The sequence below is a fragment of the Lepus europaeus genome, chromosome 2 (assembly GCF_033115175.1).
Source record: "Lepus europaeus isolate LE1 chromosome 2, mLepTim1.pri, whole genome shotgun sequence".
NCBI lineage: Eukaryota > Metazoa > Chordata > Mammalia > Lagomorpha > Leporidae > Lepus > Lepus europaeus.
This window is the reverse complement of record NC_084828.1, coordinates 105,391,245-105,408,773: the sequence shown is the minus strand read 5'-3', so window position 1 is coordinate 105,408,773 and position 17,529 is coordinate 105,391,245. Positions and strand designations below refer to the sequence as shown.

Genomic DNA, 17,529 nt, shown 5'->3' with positions numbered 1-17,529 from the left:
TAAACCAAAGCATTTGGAATAATGCATTGAGGATTTCTACACTTAGCTTTATTCTACCAAAAGTTATTTCATTCATCTAATAAACCAATAAAAGAAACTACTTAAAATCTGTGTCAATGAAGAGCCTACCTTTCTGAAATTCAGAAATTATTACAGCGAGAAATAGATTGAGAGGCATGCCTGCAGTGTGATGTAGCAGGTTAAGCCAGTGCCTGCAATGCGTACCTGTTAAAAGTCCTGGTGCTTACTTCTGATTGAGCTCCCTGCTAATGCACCTGGGAGGGCAGCAGAAGATGGTCCAATTGCTTGGGCCCCTGCAGTCACCTGGATACTGGGAAGAAGATCCGGGCTCCTTGCTTCAATCGGTCCAGTTTAGGCCATTGTGACATCTGGAAAGTGAACCAGCAGATAGAAGATCTCCATCTTCCTTCCTACCTTTTCCCTTCCCCTCCTTCTCCCTCTTTTCTGCTTTTCAAGTAAATAAAACAAAACAAACAAAAAAATAGATTGTGGGTCAGTGAAACAAGAGCATTTTGGGAAAAGCCTCTGAATTCCAGGGGTTTTGAACAGGAAGATGTGGCTCCCTGTTGCCATTTTTCTTCCCTGAACAGGACAGTCTTCTGTCTGGAAAAACTAAGTTTGAAACAGCAGAATTCTCTGAAACTGCTGAAGAAGCTAATGGATGAGTCTGCAACTCTTCTTTCCATGTTGACAAAAGACAGAACTCCTGGAGTCCTTCATGGGAAAGGCAGAAGCCTGAATAGTTCTGTTGGATCTTCAAGCCCCAGACACAACAGGCTCATACATAGCAGCAGCTGAAGCCTGCCTGAGCAGTGGGTAAACCAGTGAACAAGAAAGCCAAGTTGAGAGGACCCTTTGCTTTCATGGCCGTGAGTAAGCAAGACTCTACTTTGACCACAGGGCAACTGGGAGTCTCTTGGTACACCTGATGCAACCTAGCTATGTGTTGCCTCATTTTTCAGAGATCTAGTTTCTTAAACATTCCAGAATAATGGCCTGAGTAAAAGAACAGCTCAGCAAGATAGTAGGAACACAAAAGGATTAGTGGAGACTGTTTCCCCACACTTTTCTTCAGCTACTTGGTGCTCCTTCCCATTTTTTTGCCAATAACAATAATCTACTCCATCAATCATTCCAATTATATCCTCCAGAAAAGCAAAAAATCCACATACACCACCCTCCCAGCTATACTTTGTCTTAAACTTACATTTGTGTGCTTCTCTTTGGGAGCATGATATATGGCTTGGTTTGAGCAATACTTAACATTTCATGAATTCTGGTATATTGTTATACCCACTGTAGCATTTCACTTGTTTTTGTTCCAAGAAACTCAAGTCTTTTAAGAATTTTCTCAAATGTCAGCTCTCCCAGATTTTGTGCTTAAAGATTTTGTGCTTCCTAAACAAGAATCCTATACATATATTTAAAAATTTCTGGGGGAAGGATATGGAAAATGAATTGCATATAATAGAGAAAAGGAGTATCAACTGAAGAGAGGAGGTTGTGTTTGTGTGTGTTTGTGTATGTGTATGAGTATGTGTATGCTTATGTCTGTAAGGGGAAAGGAAGAGAGGGAGAGAGGATGAGAGAGGGGCTGATTATTTACTGGTTTTATGTAAAGTATACTCAGGGAGAATGAATGTGCATCACATATAAATTTTTGCTCCCTAATGATTGTGCCATTGGTTAATTCACATTTCTGTATCTATTTCCTAATTATTAAATTGGGTTGATAATAGAAATTCCATAGAATTATTGTATTATTATTTGAGGATTAGTTGTAGTTTGTTTCAAGTTCTTCACAGCTTTACTAGTTGTTTTATTTTTATTTTTATTTTTATTTATTTATTTATTTTTGACAGGCAGAGTTAGACAGTGAGAGAGAGAGAGACAGACAGAAAGGTCTTCCTTTTCCATTGGTTTACCCCCCAAATGGCTGCTATGGCCGGCACGCTGCGCTGATCCGAAACCAGGAGCCAGGTGCCTCCCCCCCCCCCCCGGTCTCCCACGCAGGTGCAGGCCACAAGCACTTGGGCCATCCTCCACTGCCTTCCCGGGCCACAGCAGAGAGCTGGACTGGAAGAGGATCAACTGGGACAGAATCCGGCGCCCCATCTGGGACTGGAACCTGGGGTGCTGGTGCCACAGGCGGAGGATTAGCCTAGTGAGCCATGGTGTTGCCCTATACTAGTTGTTATTTAATAAATGGCTGCTTTTATTGATGCAGTCCAACAAATCAAAATATTGAAGGAGAAGCATTTAGGTAGAAGTATCAATTATATTGTATTGGAAGATTTTAAGATTTTTGGTAAAATGGGCCTTTGGAGAAGCATTTTTAGATCTTCAATAAATTAAATGATTGACCACCAATAGTATGCATGTCCATTGCTTAAAGATACAATCGCTTGATGTGTTCCTTGAGCAAATTTGGTTAAATTTATTCTTAAGTTTGAGCATTAGATGAAATTTGCTTAAAACAATAGGAATCTTATGTGAAGATAAGTATTTCTGCATGGCAATTTCTTACCACAGAATCTTTTCCTTTTCTGATACTGGCTGTGTACCATGTGAAACTATGCTGATTCTAGGGGCCGTCACTGTGGTGCAGTGGGTTAAAGCCCTGGCCTGAAGTGCCTGCATCCCATGCGGGCGCCGGTTCTAGTCTCGGCTGTTCCTGTTCTGATCCAGCTCTCTGCTATGGCCTGGGAAAGCAGTAGAAGATGGCCCAAGTCCTTGGGCCCCTGCACCCACATGGGAGACCTGGAGAAGCTGATGCGGCTCCAGGTATTCAGGCTATTTGGGGAGTGAACCATTGGATGGAAGACCTCTCTCTCTGTCTCTATCTCTCTCTGTAACTCTTTCAAATAAATAAAATAAATCTTAAAAAAAAAAAAAAGAAACTGTTCCGATTCTGGTGGAGTTAATTGTTACAGATAAAATATAAAAACCTTGCTCAAATAAAAAAAAAACATAAAATGTGAAGTTTCAGTTAAGAGCTATTAAGAAGAGACTGGTTGAAATTACTTTTCTTATAAGAGCAGGACAAGTTTGTATTTCTAAGGACATGCTTTGTGCTGATTTTAGCTTACGTGCTTTTATATTTTGAAAGAGACTAAATGATAACCAATTGGGTAATTTTTGAGATAATCTCTAAAATCTCTGTAAACCCTTTTGAATATTTCCATAAACAAATATTGATAATATATACATGCTAATCATATTTACATATATTTTGATTTTTTGGAGAATATTTCAGTTTTAAGAATGGATAAATGAAATGCTAGAAAATATCTGGATTTTGACTATTAGAATTGGATTTTGAAAAATGACATTTAATGACTGTATTATAGGCTTCATACAAATAGTATTTTTATGTTAGATTTTTAAAATATTTATTTATTTATCTGAAAGACAGAGTCACACAGAGAAGTAGAGACAAGATAGAGAGTGGTCTTCCCTCTGCTGGTTCACTCCTCAAATGGCTTCAATAGCCAGAACTGAGCTGATCCTGTCAGGAGCCTGGAGCTTCTTCTGGGTCTCCCACATCTTCTATTGCTTTCCCAGGCCATAGCAGAGGGCTGGACTGGAAATGGAGTAGCTGGGACTTGAAGTGGCATGCGTATGGGATGCTGGCACTCAGGCCAGGGCTTTAACCCGCTGCACCACAGCACTGATGTACATATATTTAATATGTATAGTAAACATTTATCAAATACTTACTTATTATATTTTATTTGCCGTCTCCATAGATCTAATGCACTAACTTTGTTTTAAATAATTACAATAGCATTTTTCTGATATTTTTAATGGAATGGTAGACTTATTTTGTACTGAATTTTCATTTCCAATTGAATCTAGCATGTATAAATGATAGAGTCTATACAGTAAATGGTAGAATATTTATTACTTTCAGTGCATCCTAAAATTTGGCACCATAAAGAATCACTATGGAAAGTTTGGTAAACGTGCAAATTGTGGAACCTACCCATTCATATTCTCATTTTGGTGGTACCAGGAAAACCCAAAGTTTTTTCGTGGATGTAGTTTTACCATATGAGTACTTTGAGAGGCATTGCTCTCCCAGGGAGTCATTTGCTAAATTGTAATAGCCTTTTGTTCTCTCCATGGAAAATGAATTGTCTTAACATCTAGGCATATATGTTCCTGTAAGTTCTCTTCCAGTTTTCCTTCCCATAGTAGAAAGTTTTTCTCTGCTTATTTCACTTAATCATAAGTAAGTAGAAAGGTTTTAGAAGGAACATTTTGCTCGGCAAAATTGTAACCAAATTCATCAGATGTTAGCGTTTTGAGATTAGTTTTACAAACACATTACTTTTTCCTTTATTTTCTTTTTATTAGAAACTCTCTTTCCTCTAGTTACCTGGTGTTCCTTCACCTTGCATTGATATTGGAGACTGATTTAGTGGATCATCATGAATGTACTTGTACTTGAATATTCACGATAGGAAACCCTGAGAATAAAGTTTTAAATATCATTTTTACCCAAGATATTTATTAATCAATTTAGAGATTCTCCTATATGATATCTGTGTATCTTAAAGGTCCACATTGGAAAATTTCTGCAGGTTTTCCAACTACATCTAAATATTACTGCAAAATTACTTTCCTGCACAGTAGGAATGACCAGTGTCTTGCCTTTTGGTAAACTCTATTTTTGCATCTCTGAAGACAGATTTGGGAGGATAAGTTTGAAGAAAAGAGAAATTTAGAAGTTGTATTACCTTATGGATTATCTACTTTTCTATCATCAAACATTTCACTTTCTGGCCCTCTGCTGTCTGCCTGTTCTCTCCTTAATCAACTGCAGTCTGTTCGCTCCTTTCACTACCACATTGAAACTACTCCCACTGAGTTACCGATGTCTTTCCAATTGTCAACCCCAAAGAAAGCTTTCCAAGTCTCAGTCAGTGCTGTGCCAACCTGTATCAGAAACTGTGGTAAAAGATGTGTCCCTATATACACTTATTAAAATATCTTCCCATATTTTGAACTGAGTGGGAAAAGCTAATAAAACTCTATAATGAAAAAACATATATAAAGGCCTGTATTGCCCAACCTGTTGGCACAGCATTGTTAACCTCGTAAACCTACTCAGTGGTAAAGAGGCTGTACAAATCCAAGAACTACAAGCTATTTTGTTGCACAATAAGGCAAGACTATAAAACAACCAATCTTTATTTAAAATTCTGATATTTTGTTTAGTGATTATTTTACACTGAATATAATTTTAAAATGATGTATCTGAATATTTATCTCAGCACTGGGTTTGTTGATGTTCTGTTAAACTTTTTTACCCAAGGTGGAAGTTTCACTTACCTCACCCCTAATCACAGCCTTGCTCATAGGACTTGGCCACTTTGTAGCACTTGTTCTTACTCTTTTTGCCTTAGTCTGTTTTCTTTGATTATCTGCCATTTTTGACATAATTTTAAAAGTTAATTTATTATTTTTTTGAAAGGTAGAGTGAGAGCCAGAGGGAGAGAGAATCTTCTATCTTCTGGTTCACTTCTCAAATACCCACAATAGTTGACACTGGTCCAGGCTGAAGCCAGGAAACCCTCAAATCCTTGAGCTGTCCTTTGCTCCTTCCCTGAATGTACACTGGCAGGAAGCTGGACAGGAAGCAGAGTCAGAATCTGAACCCAGACACTCTTCTATGGGATACAGGCATCCCAAGCAGTAGCGTAATTTGTTGCTTACAATGTCCACTACAATGCTGTTGTCTTATGATTCCTTTCCTTCACCATCAGATATTCTTTCTCAGTACCTTTGTTATGCTCTTCTATTTCACACATCCCTCTGGATTTAGTGCTTTCGGAGGCTCATTCTCTTTGCTCTAAACATGACATTGTTTATACTTCTCCTTACTGTATTCACTCACTTCCACTCCTGTTGCATTATCTCATGCCCTCATTGTTTCACGTTAGAAAGTTGAAAAAGGATACTAATAAGTCCCTTATTATCTTCACACTGTCTCCTCTCTGATCCACAATGCTGGCAGGATAACTTTTTCAGAGTGAATGTGACTTATTTATTGGCCAAATGTCTATTTCCTTTTTTGTTTGAGAAGCTTCTTAGTTTCTCAGCATAAATAGTAAGTAAAACAAAGTTCACACTTTCCTGAAATTTATTTATTAATTTTTATTTGAATCTCGCTGTGGCCAAATTCTGGATTTGTGTGTAGTTTTTACCTCCTTATATAATTTCCTGATGGATTTGGGTGAAAAGGTGTTGTTTCTTACTTTTCTCGTACTTGTAAATTTTGTTTAGTCATCTGTATATGATATAGTGGGAGTTTGGATTCTGGTTTTAAAAATGTTTTAAAACATTAAACATATGGATATGATCATCTATTGACATGTTAGACTTTAGGGTTTCCTTCCCATTCCAGATGTAGATGATCTTGTACTAACCTTTTTGTTCTTTATTTATTTCTCATTTAATATATTTCTATGTTTTATTAATTTTGTTCCAAGTATCAGGGCATATGTACTGTGATAATCTACAAACATATTGTAATCTGGTGTAATCTAAAGGGTCTGAGCCAGTCCAGTGACATGTGTTTTTGACTCACGCTGTATGAATGTTTTAATTTTGCTCAGTCTTTTTAAAGACTTTTTTGGGACACTTCTTTTTTTTTGTAATCTATTTTTTATTTTTAACTTTTATTTAATGAATATAAATTTCCAATGTACAGCTTATGGATTACAATGGCTTCCCCCTCCCATAACTTCCCTCCCACCTGCAACCCTCCCCTCTCCCACTCCCTCTCCCCTTCCATCCACATCAAGATTCATTTTCAATTATCTTTATATACAGAAGATCAATTTAGTATATATTAAGTAAAGATTTCAATAGTTTGCACCCACATAGAAACACAAAGTGAAACCTACTGTTTGAGTACTAGTTATAGCATTAAATCACAATGTACAGCACATTAAGGACAGAGATCCCACATGAGGAGCAAGTGCACAGTGGTTCCTGTTGTTGACCCAACAAATTGACACTCTAGTTTATGGCGCCAGTATGGGACACTTCTTATGTTCACAGTGAAGTTGAATAGGAAGTACAGAGAATCTCCATGTATCCATTTGTCACCTGAAAGCACATATCATGGACTAGAGTCACTCATTTTTGTAACTGAAGTACCAACATGGATACTTCATTCTCAACCAAAGTTCATGGCATGCATTAGGATTCTCATTTTATGTTGTATGTTTTATGAGTTTCAAGAAAAATATAATAGCAAAAAGCTACCATTATGATATGGTAGAGTATAGTTTCACTGCTTTAGAAGTCCTCTGTGCTCTATCCTTTCATCCTTACTTTTCCCAAAGCTCAGTCACCTTTTCACTGTCTCCATAGTTTTGCATTTTCTAGAATGCCGTGTAGTCATGTAGTTGGATCCAATGGTATAGAGCCTTGTAAGATTGGCTGGGTTTTTTAGTGTATGATTCATATGTTTTTGTGACTTGATGTCTCTTTCTGCAACATTAAATATTATTCCATTGTATGGATGCGCCACTGTTTATACATTTACCTTTTGATTGACAACTTGCTTGCTTCTGGACCTTGGCTGTTACTAATAAAGTTGCTATCGACATATATGTCCAAGTTTTGTGTGGATTTACATTTTCAACTCTTTTGGAGATATTGAATTTCCATGAGGAGCCACGTAATACATCAAGGGTATAATGAGTTGTGATAAACCTTTAAAGGGAATTGTCAGTCACAAATTTGAAAGGACAGTGATAGTTGGAAGGAATGGAAAAGAAGACAGATGAATGAACATTGATAGGCTAAAAATTATGTCCCAATAATGTTATTAAGGCAAAACCTAGGTACTCTTTATTTATTTATTTATTTATTTGACAGATAGAGTTAGACAGTGAGAGAGAGTGACAGAGAGAAAGGTCCTCCCTCCATCGGTTCACCCCCCAAATGGCCACTATGGCCAGAACTACGCCAATCTGAAGCCAGGAGCCAGGTGTCTGCTCCCAGTCTCCCATGTGGGTGCAGGGGCCCAAGCACTTGGGCCATCTTCCACTGCCCTGCCGGGCCACAGCAGAGAGCTGGACTGGAAGAGGAGCAACCGGGGCTAGAACCTGGCGCCCATATGGGATGCTGTCACCGCAGGCGGAGGATCAACCGAGTGAGCCACGATGCCGGCCCTAGCTAGTCTTTTTAATGCACTTATTAAAGCATTGTGAAGCTAAGCAAAATGCCTTAGTATATATAGATAATATGTATCAGGGCCAAGATTTGAACCCAGATAATCTCTCACCAGTGCACTTGGAAGCATTTTCGTTAATTACATGTTTATTAATCCTCAGCATAACCATGTGAGATGGCAAAATTAGTATAACTTTCATGGTTTCATGGTTTATATGTGAGGAAATCAGCCTAAAGATTTACTAAGTAGTTCAAGATCATAGAGCTCATGGTAAGAGATTTGCTTGTAATTTGTATCTGACATTTGATGAAGTAATTTAAGATTTTTTTTTTTTTTTTTTTTTTTTTTTTTTTTTTTACAGGCAGAGTGGATAGTGAGAGAGAGAGAGAAACAGAGAGAAAGAGAAAGGTCTTCCTTTTTGCCGCTGGTTCACCCTCCAATGGCTACTGCGGATGGTGCATCTCGCTGATCCTAAGCCAGGAGCCAGGTGCTTCTCCTGGTCTCCCATGCGGGTGCTGCCTTCCCGGGCCGTGGTAGAGAGCTGGCCTGGAAGAGGGGCAATCGGGATAGAATCTGGTGCCCCAACGGGAACTAGAACCCGGTGTGCTGGCGCAGCAAGGCGGAGGATTAGCCTGTTAAGCCACTGGGGAGCCGGCCTGATGAAGTAATTTAAATAAGAAACAAGTATCCCTGAAACCGCTGATGTGAATTTAAATTTTCTGACATTTAGTAGGGATATTGGAATTGTAAATACAAAATTCGGGAGAGCACAGTAGCCGTATGTTTTACTAATAACTTGTGCTGCTTTGCTAAAGTCAAGAACTTGACATACATTATAAAGCCAAGAAGACATCTGAGTAACGATAAGTGGACTGAAAGTGGTGCGTAAAGGAAGAGCCAGGCTTCATATAACTTTCTTGACCATAGTCAGTTTTATGAGTCAACTGACTGACTTTTAGCTACATATTAGCAAATAGTTTGTTTACTAAGAATTTATTTACTAAGCAACTGTGTCACTCTAATATTTCTGAAGTAGTTTCCTAATATCTCCTGCCCTATCAGCCCCTACGCATACTAGTAGGACTTAAGAAGCATGATAGCTCACTGTTACTGAGTGCTTACTCTGTAACAAATTTTGTGCCTTTCCAGTGTTAAGTCATGTGTACGTAGAAAACTCTAGGAATCAGGTACTATTGTAATCTCTTCCCAGTTTTCTGATGCCAGAACTGAGGCATGATGGGGCTAAGTAAATTATTTAAGGACATACACTTAGTATTTAATAAAGTCAGGCTTTGAGCTCAGGCACACTGAGTTAAGTCTAAGTAATTAACAAATGAAATAAGCCTACATCTCAAGAACATGCACTCTGGAAGAAAGTACCTGGAGAGGAGTTGTTCATTTATTCCTTCACTTAGTATTTAGTTAATCACCTACTCTGTGTTTTAGATTGTGGTAGGATATTGGTGGGTAATTAAATAGTATATTTTACAAATATAATTTATATTTTGGTAAACATTTTTTGACTATAGTATTTTGAATGGACTATTTGAGTGGTTTTTTATCTCTTATTTCTTTTACTCTGTCATCCCCCTCTTGTTGTGAAGAAAGCAGTATGAATTCATGTGATACAATATAGGGAGAATGACCTCTGGAGCATTTTCTTTTTTTTTTTTAAGATTTCTTTTATTTATTTGAAAGACAGGATTACAGAGAGAGGTAGCAACAGAGAGAGAGAGAGAGAGAGAGAGGTCTTCCTTCTGCTGATTCACTCCCCAGATGGCCGCAATGGAGCTACGCCGATTTGGAGCCAGGAGCTAGCTAGTAGCTTCTTTTGGGTCTCCCACGTGGGTGCAGGGGCCCAAGGACTTGGGGCATCTTCTCCTGATATCCCAGGCCATCGCAGAGAGCTGAATCAAAAGAGGAGCAGCTGGGACTAGAACCAGTGCTCATATGGGATGCCGGTGCCCCAAGCCAGGGCTTTAATCCACTGCGCCACAGCGCCGGCCCCTGGAACATTTTCATTTCACAGAAGATGATTTTTTAATGCATGTGAAATCATGACAGATCAGTAAAATAAAAAATAGTTAATTTAGTACATCCAACTAGTATTGAATAATTCCATATGATATTTTGGCAAAGACAAGCTCATATCTAATTTTGAAAGACTCAGTTGAAGAAATTTTAGCTGGAGGTTGTTTCTAGAGGCTAATGGACATGCTGTGAATGTTTTCTAACATTTAGCCCAATTTTTAACTCTTGAAAATTTCAGAGCATTACTCTTAATTTCCTTCAGTTGCCTACTCAGCTTCTGCTGTTTCCTTGTTCTATGTCCTTTGTGACTCACTGTCTGTCCATCCTGGAGAAGTATATGCCTTCCCATTATGAATTATTTCTTAACAAACCATGGATTTTATTACATGGGCTAATTGGTACCATATACAATGATAATTGATCTCCTTCCTCTTTGTGCTTAAGTGTACCAAATTGTGTATTCATTAATCTGTCATTTGAATTTGTAAATTTTAAGTATTTTAATCAGAATTCTAGTAGAACATTGAACAGTGTCATTTTTACTAAATTCATGGGTGTAAAATCCAGGTGTGAGCACTCCAATTTTCCATAGATACATGTGGAAAGTAACTTTTTTAAAAAAATATTTATTTTATTTATTCAAACAACAGAGTTACAGAGAGAGGTGGAGACACGTAGAGGGAAAGAGGTCTTCCATCTGTTGGTTCACTCCCCAGATGGCCACAAGGGCCCGGGCTGAGCTGAGCTGAAGCCAGGAGCCAGGAGCTTCTTCTGTATCTCCCATGCAGGTTGAGGGGCCCAAGACTTGGGCCATCCTCTGCTGCTTTCCCAGACACATTAGAAGGGAGCTGGATCACAAGTGGATCAGCTGGAACTCGAACTGACCCCCATTTGGGATGATAGCACTGCAGGTTGGGGCCTTAACCCCCTGCATCACAGCGCTGGCCTGGAAAGTAACTCTTAAGTGAATATGGAATAAACTGTTTTCATAGATTTTAGGCATATGGAATCTTTATGCCAGTTTTCAAAAAAGAAATAATGGTTATAATAGTTATGTAATATTGTGTGGAAATTCAGTGTTTTATGAGAAGGAAATAATGTGAACTTTCTGGAGGCTGTTAGTCAATGGTTTATTCTTGTTGATTGACATATTTCTTTTAACTGTTATGTAAAAACTCTTCAATAAGTTAAGTAATCTGATTATTGCTTTCCTAATATAGCTGTCAAGCTTATACCTTTAAAAATACAACATTTTATCAAGAGTCTTTCAAAAAGTAATAGTTTTATCATGCTTTTTTGTTATTAATTCCTTGCCATTATCTTTGGACTAGTATGTCCTTTCAGACCATATCCATAGCTGTTGGTGCTATCCTGTGATTCGCAAAAGAAAAATGAAAAAGAGGATTTATTATAATGTTTGAATATATATAACCTTGTGAAAAATGTGTATGTTATAATATGTAATTATAATTTTCCTCCAATAGGGAGTGTAGGCTAGCCTTCCACAAGGCATGTTGGTGATACTTCTGTTTCTACCCACCTTATCATGGAGTGCTATCTGGCCACATTTGTGACTTTCAGCTGCAGATATGCATGTTGAAACAAATCCTTGATTAGCAAAGTCCCATACTGAGCTACAGTGCTGCTTCTCCTGGATCCCTGCTGAGAATCATTGTGCAACAGTTTATCTTGACAGGCAGTCTTACAAAAATGGAGTTTATCTGCTAAATTGCTTTGATATATTTTTGGTATATTTTTGGATAGGTTTAAGCTTTGACACTTGCTGTATTGTCTTTTCTTTGGATATACATTAATTGCATTTGCATTTACTGAAAGTGCCCTTGCAATTCCCACATCAAGGTAATCCCATGCCTCAGTGTTCTTTCAGAGTAAATTCAAGATCTCATATTTTAGGATAAGTGAAATAAAATTAATATCTTTTAATTATTAATCATGTAGAATATCTTTGAGGAAACCAGATCTGCCATAACTAGGCCAACTCGTTATGGCCAAATGCTAATTAATGTCCCTCTGTTTATCTAATCTACTGGTTTCCAAATTTTAGTGTACATTAGAATTGCTTGGAGGACTGGCTAAAACAGATTGGTGGGCCCTATGTCCAGAATTTCTCATCTTTAGTCTGTAGAAGTTTCTGAGATACTGTCTTTCCAACAAATTCCCTCACCTCCCACCCCAGCCTCCTGCCCCGTTAACAACCTTAGTCTATATATTTTGTAGAACTGTAGTGTTTAAAACTGTGCCTCAGTCAAGATCTCCCCTGAGAATGACATGCTAACATGGGGAAACCACTGCTCTAATCTATCTATAGGTTGGCAAACTTAGTTCCACAACAGACCAGATAGTAAATATTGCAGATTTTGGACCATATCCTGTTGCAACTACTCAATCCAGTTATAGCAGAAAAGCAGCCATAAAAAATACATGCATGCACAGGCACAGCTGTGTCTGAATAAAATTTTATTTACAAAAGCAGAAGCAGGCTAAATTTGAACCTTAGTTTTCAATCCCTGACCTAATTCAACAACAGCCTGTATCTTTCTTAACTCACAAGCCATCTGTATCCAAATAGGAGCCAGGAATTATGTGCCCAAATTTAAACCATGTTCTTGTGAGTGATATGTAAGTAAAAATCTTCAAGAGATTAGTTTAGCATAGTATGGTCTTGAAACAATTTGAAAGAATCTACACACTTAAACTGGGATAGATTTCATGATTTAGATGATTCTTGGAGGGTGAATAGAAGCTAAGCAAGAGTGCAGAATAAATGTCCTAGAAAGGCAAAGAAACAAGATAAATGTAATGGAGAGGATACAGGGTATTTTTCTGAAGAATAGTGAGGATATCTATGACATGGAAATGATTATGAAACAATGTGCAGCATCACAAACACCATTTGCTAATATTTATTGTGTATATTCTATACATTAGCACTGTGACAGGTCTTGGGAATGCATGCTAACCAAGGCAATAGTCCTTGCCTTACGAGGCTCAGTGGTCAATCAAGATGTTAAAGTATCCCAAATATATATACAGATATTTGGCTTGATATATTTGGTTTATGATGGGTTCCAATGGCACTGAATTGAAAATGAAGTTTATGTGATGGACAGAGGGGATTCTCATTAGTTCTTGATCAGAAGAATGGCTTGAAGAAAACTATTTTAGGAAAAGCCCATAATATTCCTCTATAAACTAATAAAATGATAACTGTGTCAAAACAATTGTTATTAATCCCAAAGGAATTTTGCTAATTTGCAAGTAAGCATGCATTGGATTGGGTTGGGTTTTTGTCTCAAATTTATGTGTTGAAAAGTTTCTATGAAGCAATCAACATTAAAGATATTTTTCAAAGTGCACCATTTTGCCCAATGATATACTAATTAAATGACTCTGTATATGAAAAAGCAAATACAGAAGTAAACTCTCCATAGCCAAGTGGGGTTTTCTTTTCTGAGATTTTATTGTTAAAACATCAGATATAGGATCTAGATGGGGTATATAAAATAGAAGAAATATCTAGTGAAAGCTACTGGTGGATGTTGGTATGATATTCTAGTGAGATAATTGTTTGACTTCTTTTTTGTTCCATTATACTTTGTGTAATATTCGAAATGTCCACAGGAACTAACTTAGGAAAATTTCTGTGAGAACTTGAATCGTGTCTTGAATAATGCATTTCAATAACAAGAAACTAGAGTTCATTTCATTTAGCAAATAGAATGTTTAATATAAAGTTAGAAAAAGCAAGGATTGGTTAAAAGCATTATGTTAGACAAGATGACATATGTATCTTCAGCTATCTAACCCAATCTGTACAGCTTGATGTTTAATCAAATGCAAAGATGCAGATGGCAGCATGCCATTTTTATCCAGTCTAACTGAGATGCCAAGAGAAAGATAAGAAGGAAAGTCCCATATGACTTAGCGTTTCTTGTGATTTGTAGTTGGGAGACATCAGTCTCTTTGTGAACATGCCTACTCCCTTTTTGTTATAGCTCTTTCTTCATTTTCAATGTTGTGGGAGTATAGAAGCCCACATTCATATTAAGATTATAATTGATTTTTTACACACACTTGAATAGAATCATGAAGCACTGAAAAGGTGACAACTGAGTAGTGACCTTAAGTCTGCCCCATTTCATAGTTCCTTTGTTGTCTACAAATGAAATATCCCTAAATATTTTGAATTTTGTATATGTGCGTGTGTGTCTATAGTGATGATTCAATATTAATTTTTGAAATTGTTTTATTTAATATATTCACTTTTTGGGATATTATAACAAAAATACCATAGCCTGAGTGGCTTAAACATACAGAAATTTCTCATAGTCCAAGAACAAGGTGCCAGCTGACTTTGGATCCTGCTGAGAGCTGGCTTACAGATTTGGTTCCTGCTGTGTCTTCACATGCCCAAGCACAAACTCAAGCTTCCTGGCCCCCTTTATAGAGCTCAAATCTCATCATGAACACCCAGGTCTCATCTAAACTCAGTTGCCTCCCAGTGAATGCATGTCTACCTGCCATAGCATTGGAGGTGTTAAGGCTTCTTCATAAGCATTTTGGGAGAGTGCAAGCAATCAATCAACAACATTTTAGCATAAATTAGTCCAGAAAGCTTATTTTAATTCATGTATTAGCCAAGTTAGGTTCCTTTTATCAAAAGAGTCTGATATATTGAGAAAAGAAAGAATTGACTGATGCTTCTGAGTTAGTGAGTCTACAGGATATACCTTAAGCATTTTTTTCTTTCTGAAAGCAGGAGTCTAAAATTTAGAAGTATTATTTTACTTTCATTGAGAACTTTTGACACATTATTATTTTCTGTGGTACAAAACTTAAGTAAGATGGGAGATTTTGAAATGAGATAGAAGGAAAACTAAGAAAGCAAAGAGAAAGTAAATTAACCTAACCTAAAGGCAAGAATTACTTTTTCCTAGTCAGAAGTTTATACAGTACTGCAAGTTGACTTGACAGAATAAAACAGTATCAGTTTATGTGGCATAGGTAATTTTATAATATAAAAACACTTTATAGCTTTTAAATGTCTCAAAGCGAATACAAAAATGTAAAAATAAAGAGGGTGAAGTAAAAAATAAGCAGCTTTATAGTTGGTGGTATTATTACCTACCATCCAGCCCATTAATATGAAATGTAGAATAGTGAATCTTGGCATCATTAGATACAAAATAAAAAGAGTCAGTGTCTTAAAATATGATGTAATGATATCAGTCATTTATTAAGTATCTAGGACTTGTTGGGCAACATGCTGGGCACATCACCTATAATGTCTCCAATTCTCATAGTAGTTCTGCAGGTTACCTATTTTGTTGCCAATGCGAGGGCAATAATTGGGATTTTAAAGTGTTACAGAGTTAAAGGCAATCACATATATGTTCTGTAGAAGATTCAGGCTTTCAGTCCTAAGGTACTCTTTCTTAGGCACATCTCTTGTATTGGTTAACCCTCTCCCCAAAAGGATGAAAAGTCACTTAATTCTGGTTATGCCTCTTCTACTTTATCTTCTGTTTGGTAAGAATGCCATTTATGCTTGCTAAATTAATATTCAAAAGTAAACATATGTAAAAGTGAAATCGAGATAAAAGTGTGTGCATTTGTGCATATACCCTGGAATAGGTATATATTTGTCCTTGAGATATAGTGTGCATATCCTTGAGATATAGTGTGTGCTCTTAAAAATTTACATTTTCTTGACTTCAAAAACTGATGATGAATTTCCATCTGCTTATATTATAAAGAAACTGAGAAAATAACACTAAAAAGCATCTGATGAAGGATAAAATCCAGATGCCAACTGAAAAATGATGTGATAGAGTAACCAATTTAAATTTATTACCTCTGGTTTTTGCTTTATGAACAGGAAATGAGATTTGATTATTAAGCACCTGGATGAAGAGCCTTGGGTTCAGATTGCCAGTCTCCTGTAACCTACAAAGTTCTTCCAACTGTACTACGATCATTCAATTGAAGTAAGACCTAATTACTCTAATCAGAATTTAAGATTTTGTTCTTGAATTAACTTTAAATAGGTGATTTGGCTTATTTCTATAGTGTCCAAATAGCTGTTAATTTTGACATAAGAAGCTTAATGCAGCCATTGTTCTTTGGCAATGTTTTATATATTAGAATAGCTATTCATATTTTGCTTAATGGACTTGAGCTCATTTTGTTTGGATAATATTATATACATATATATTTTAATTTCTGCATTGTTTTTGAAATTGGCACAATCTCCTTGACTTGTATTTATTAATTCTTTTTAACACAAATGCAAATCTTATTATAACTAATGAAATTAATATCATTAGTTTAAATTAAAAATGACAACAAAAATGCAGTTTGTGGCACAATGCAATATGGCCATACATTAATTTTTATATATAAATTTGCTTATTTTTAGAGCATTTTCTGTAAATGGCCGCACATAGACTGTGAACTTCCTTTTAGATATTAGAGTTTAGACATACCCTAAATAAAGTCTGTAGTTCTTAACAGAAAACCCCAATTTGGGGGATGATACTAGTGTGTGATTGAAATGCTTTATTCTATAGAATGGTAACTGTCATCAGGGTTCAAATGCTGATTTAGGATTCCTATACACTACTTTCCAAGGTATGGATAATGCAAAGGCCCAATAATTAAGGCACAGATTCCAAGAGGTAGGGAATACAAGCAGACTCAGCCAGGACACCAACATAATTTAGGAAACCTGTAACCTTTCTAAATATCCCTTCCCAGCCAAATTTAAGAGGTTAGTATAGATCAGGGAATAGGGTCAAATTCATGTGCCTTGAAGTGTTAAGCAGATAATACAAATTTATATAGTGATTAGGGTATAGAGGAAGTACCTCTTTTAAAGTCAGTTGGATTCAAATATTTTAAAGTGGACAAAGAAATAAATTTGTGTGGAAACAGAAATCTAGGGATGGAAGCAATAGGAGGGTTGTATTTGGTCACTGAATGAAATAAATTCTAAGGTCATTTCCACCTCAATATATGGCCATAAAATTTTGTTATTGAATAAAACACAATCTTGTGTAGCATCTGTTAAGCTCCATTTGTGTTCTCATTTTAGTAATTATATGTACATAACTAAAATGAAAATAAATAGTTTCAGAGTTAAATTTCTCTGATATTTTATAGTAGAAATGGGGGAAAATGATTTTTTTCCACACTAAAATCTCATATTTACATGATTCTTCAGTTTAATATCTTTATGAGTTTTTTTTTTTTTCATTTTCTGA

General features: G+C 36.6%; 1 protein-coding gene across 4 annotated transcripts in view; it reads left to right on the top strand.

Moving 5' to 3' along the window:
- Positions 1-17,529, top strand: part of NAALADL2 (N-acetylated alpha-linked acidic dipeptidase like 2) — a 1,471,888-nt gene that overhangs the window by 266,889 nt on the left and 1,187,470 nt on the right. For 2 of the 4 annotated variants that reach the window (XM_062211678.1, XM_062211676.1), the window contains exon 3: positions 16,146-16,254. The exons of the other annotated variants lie outside the window; for them this stretch is intronic. The gene's annotated coding sequence lies outside the window, so the exon portion shown is untranslated. The remainder of the gene's footprint in view (positions 1-16,145; positions 16,255-17,529) is intronic. 4 annotated transcript variants of the gene reach the window in all.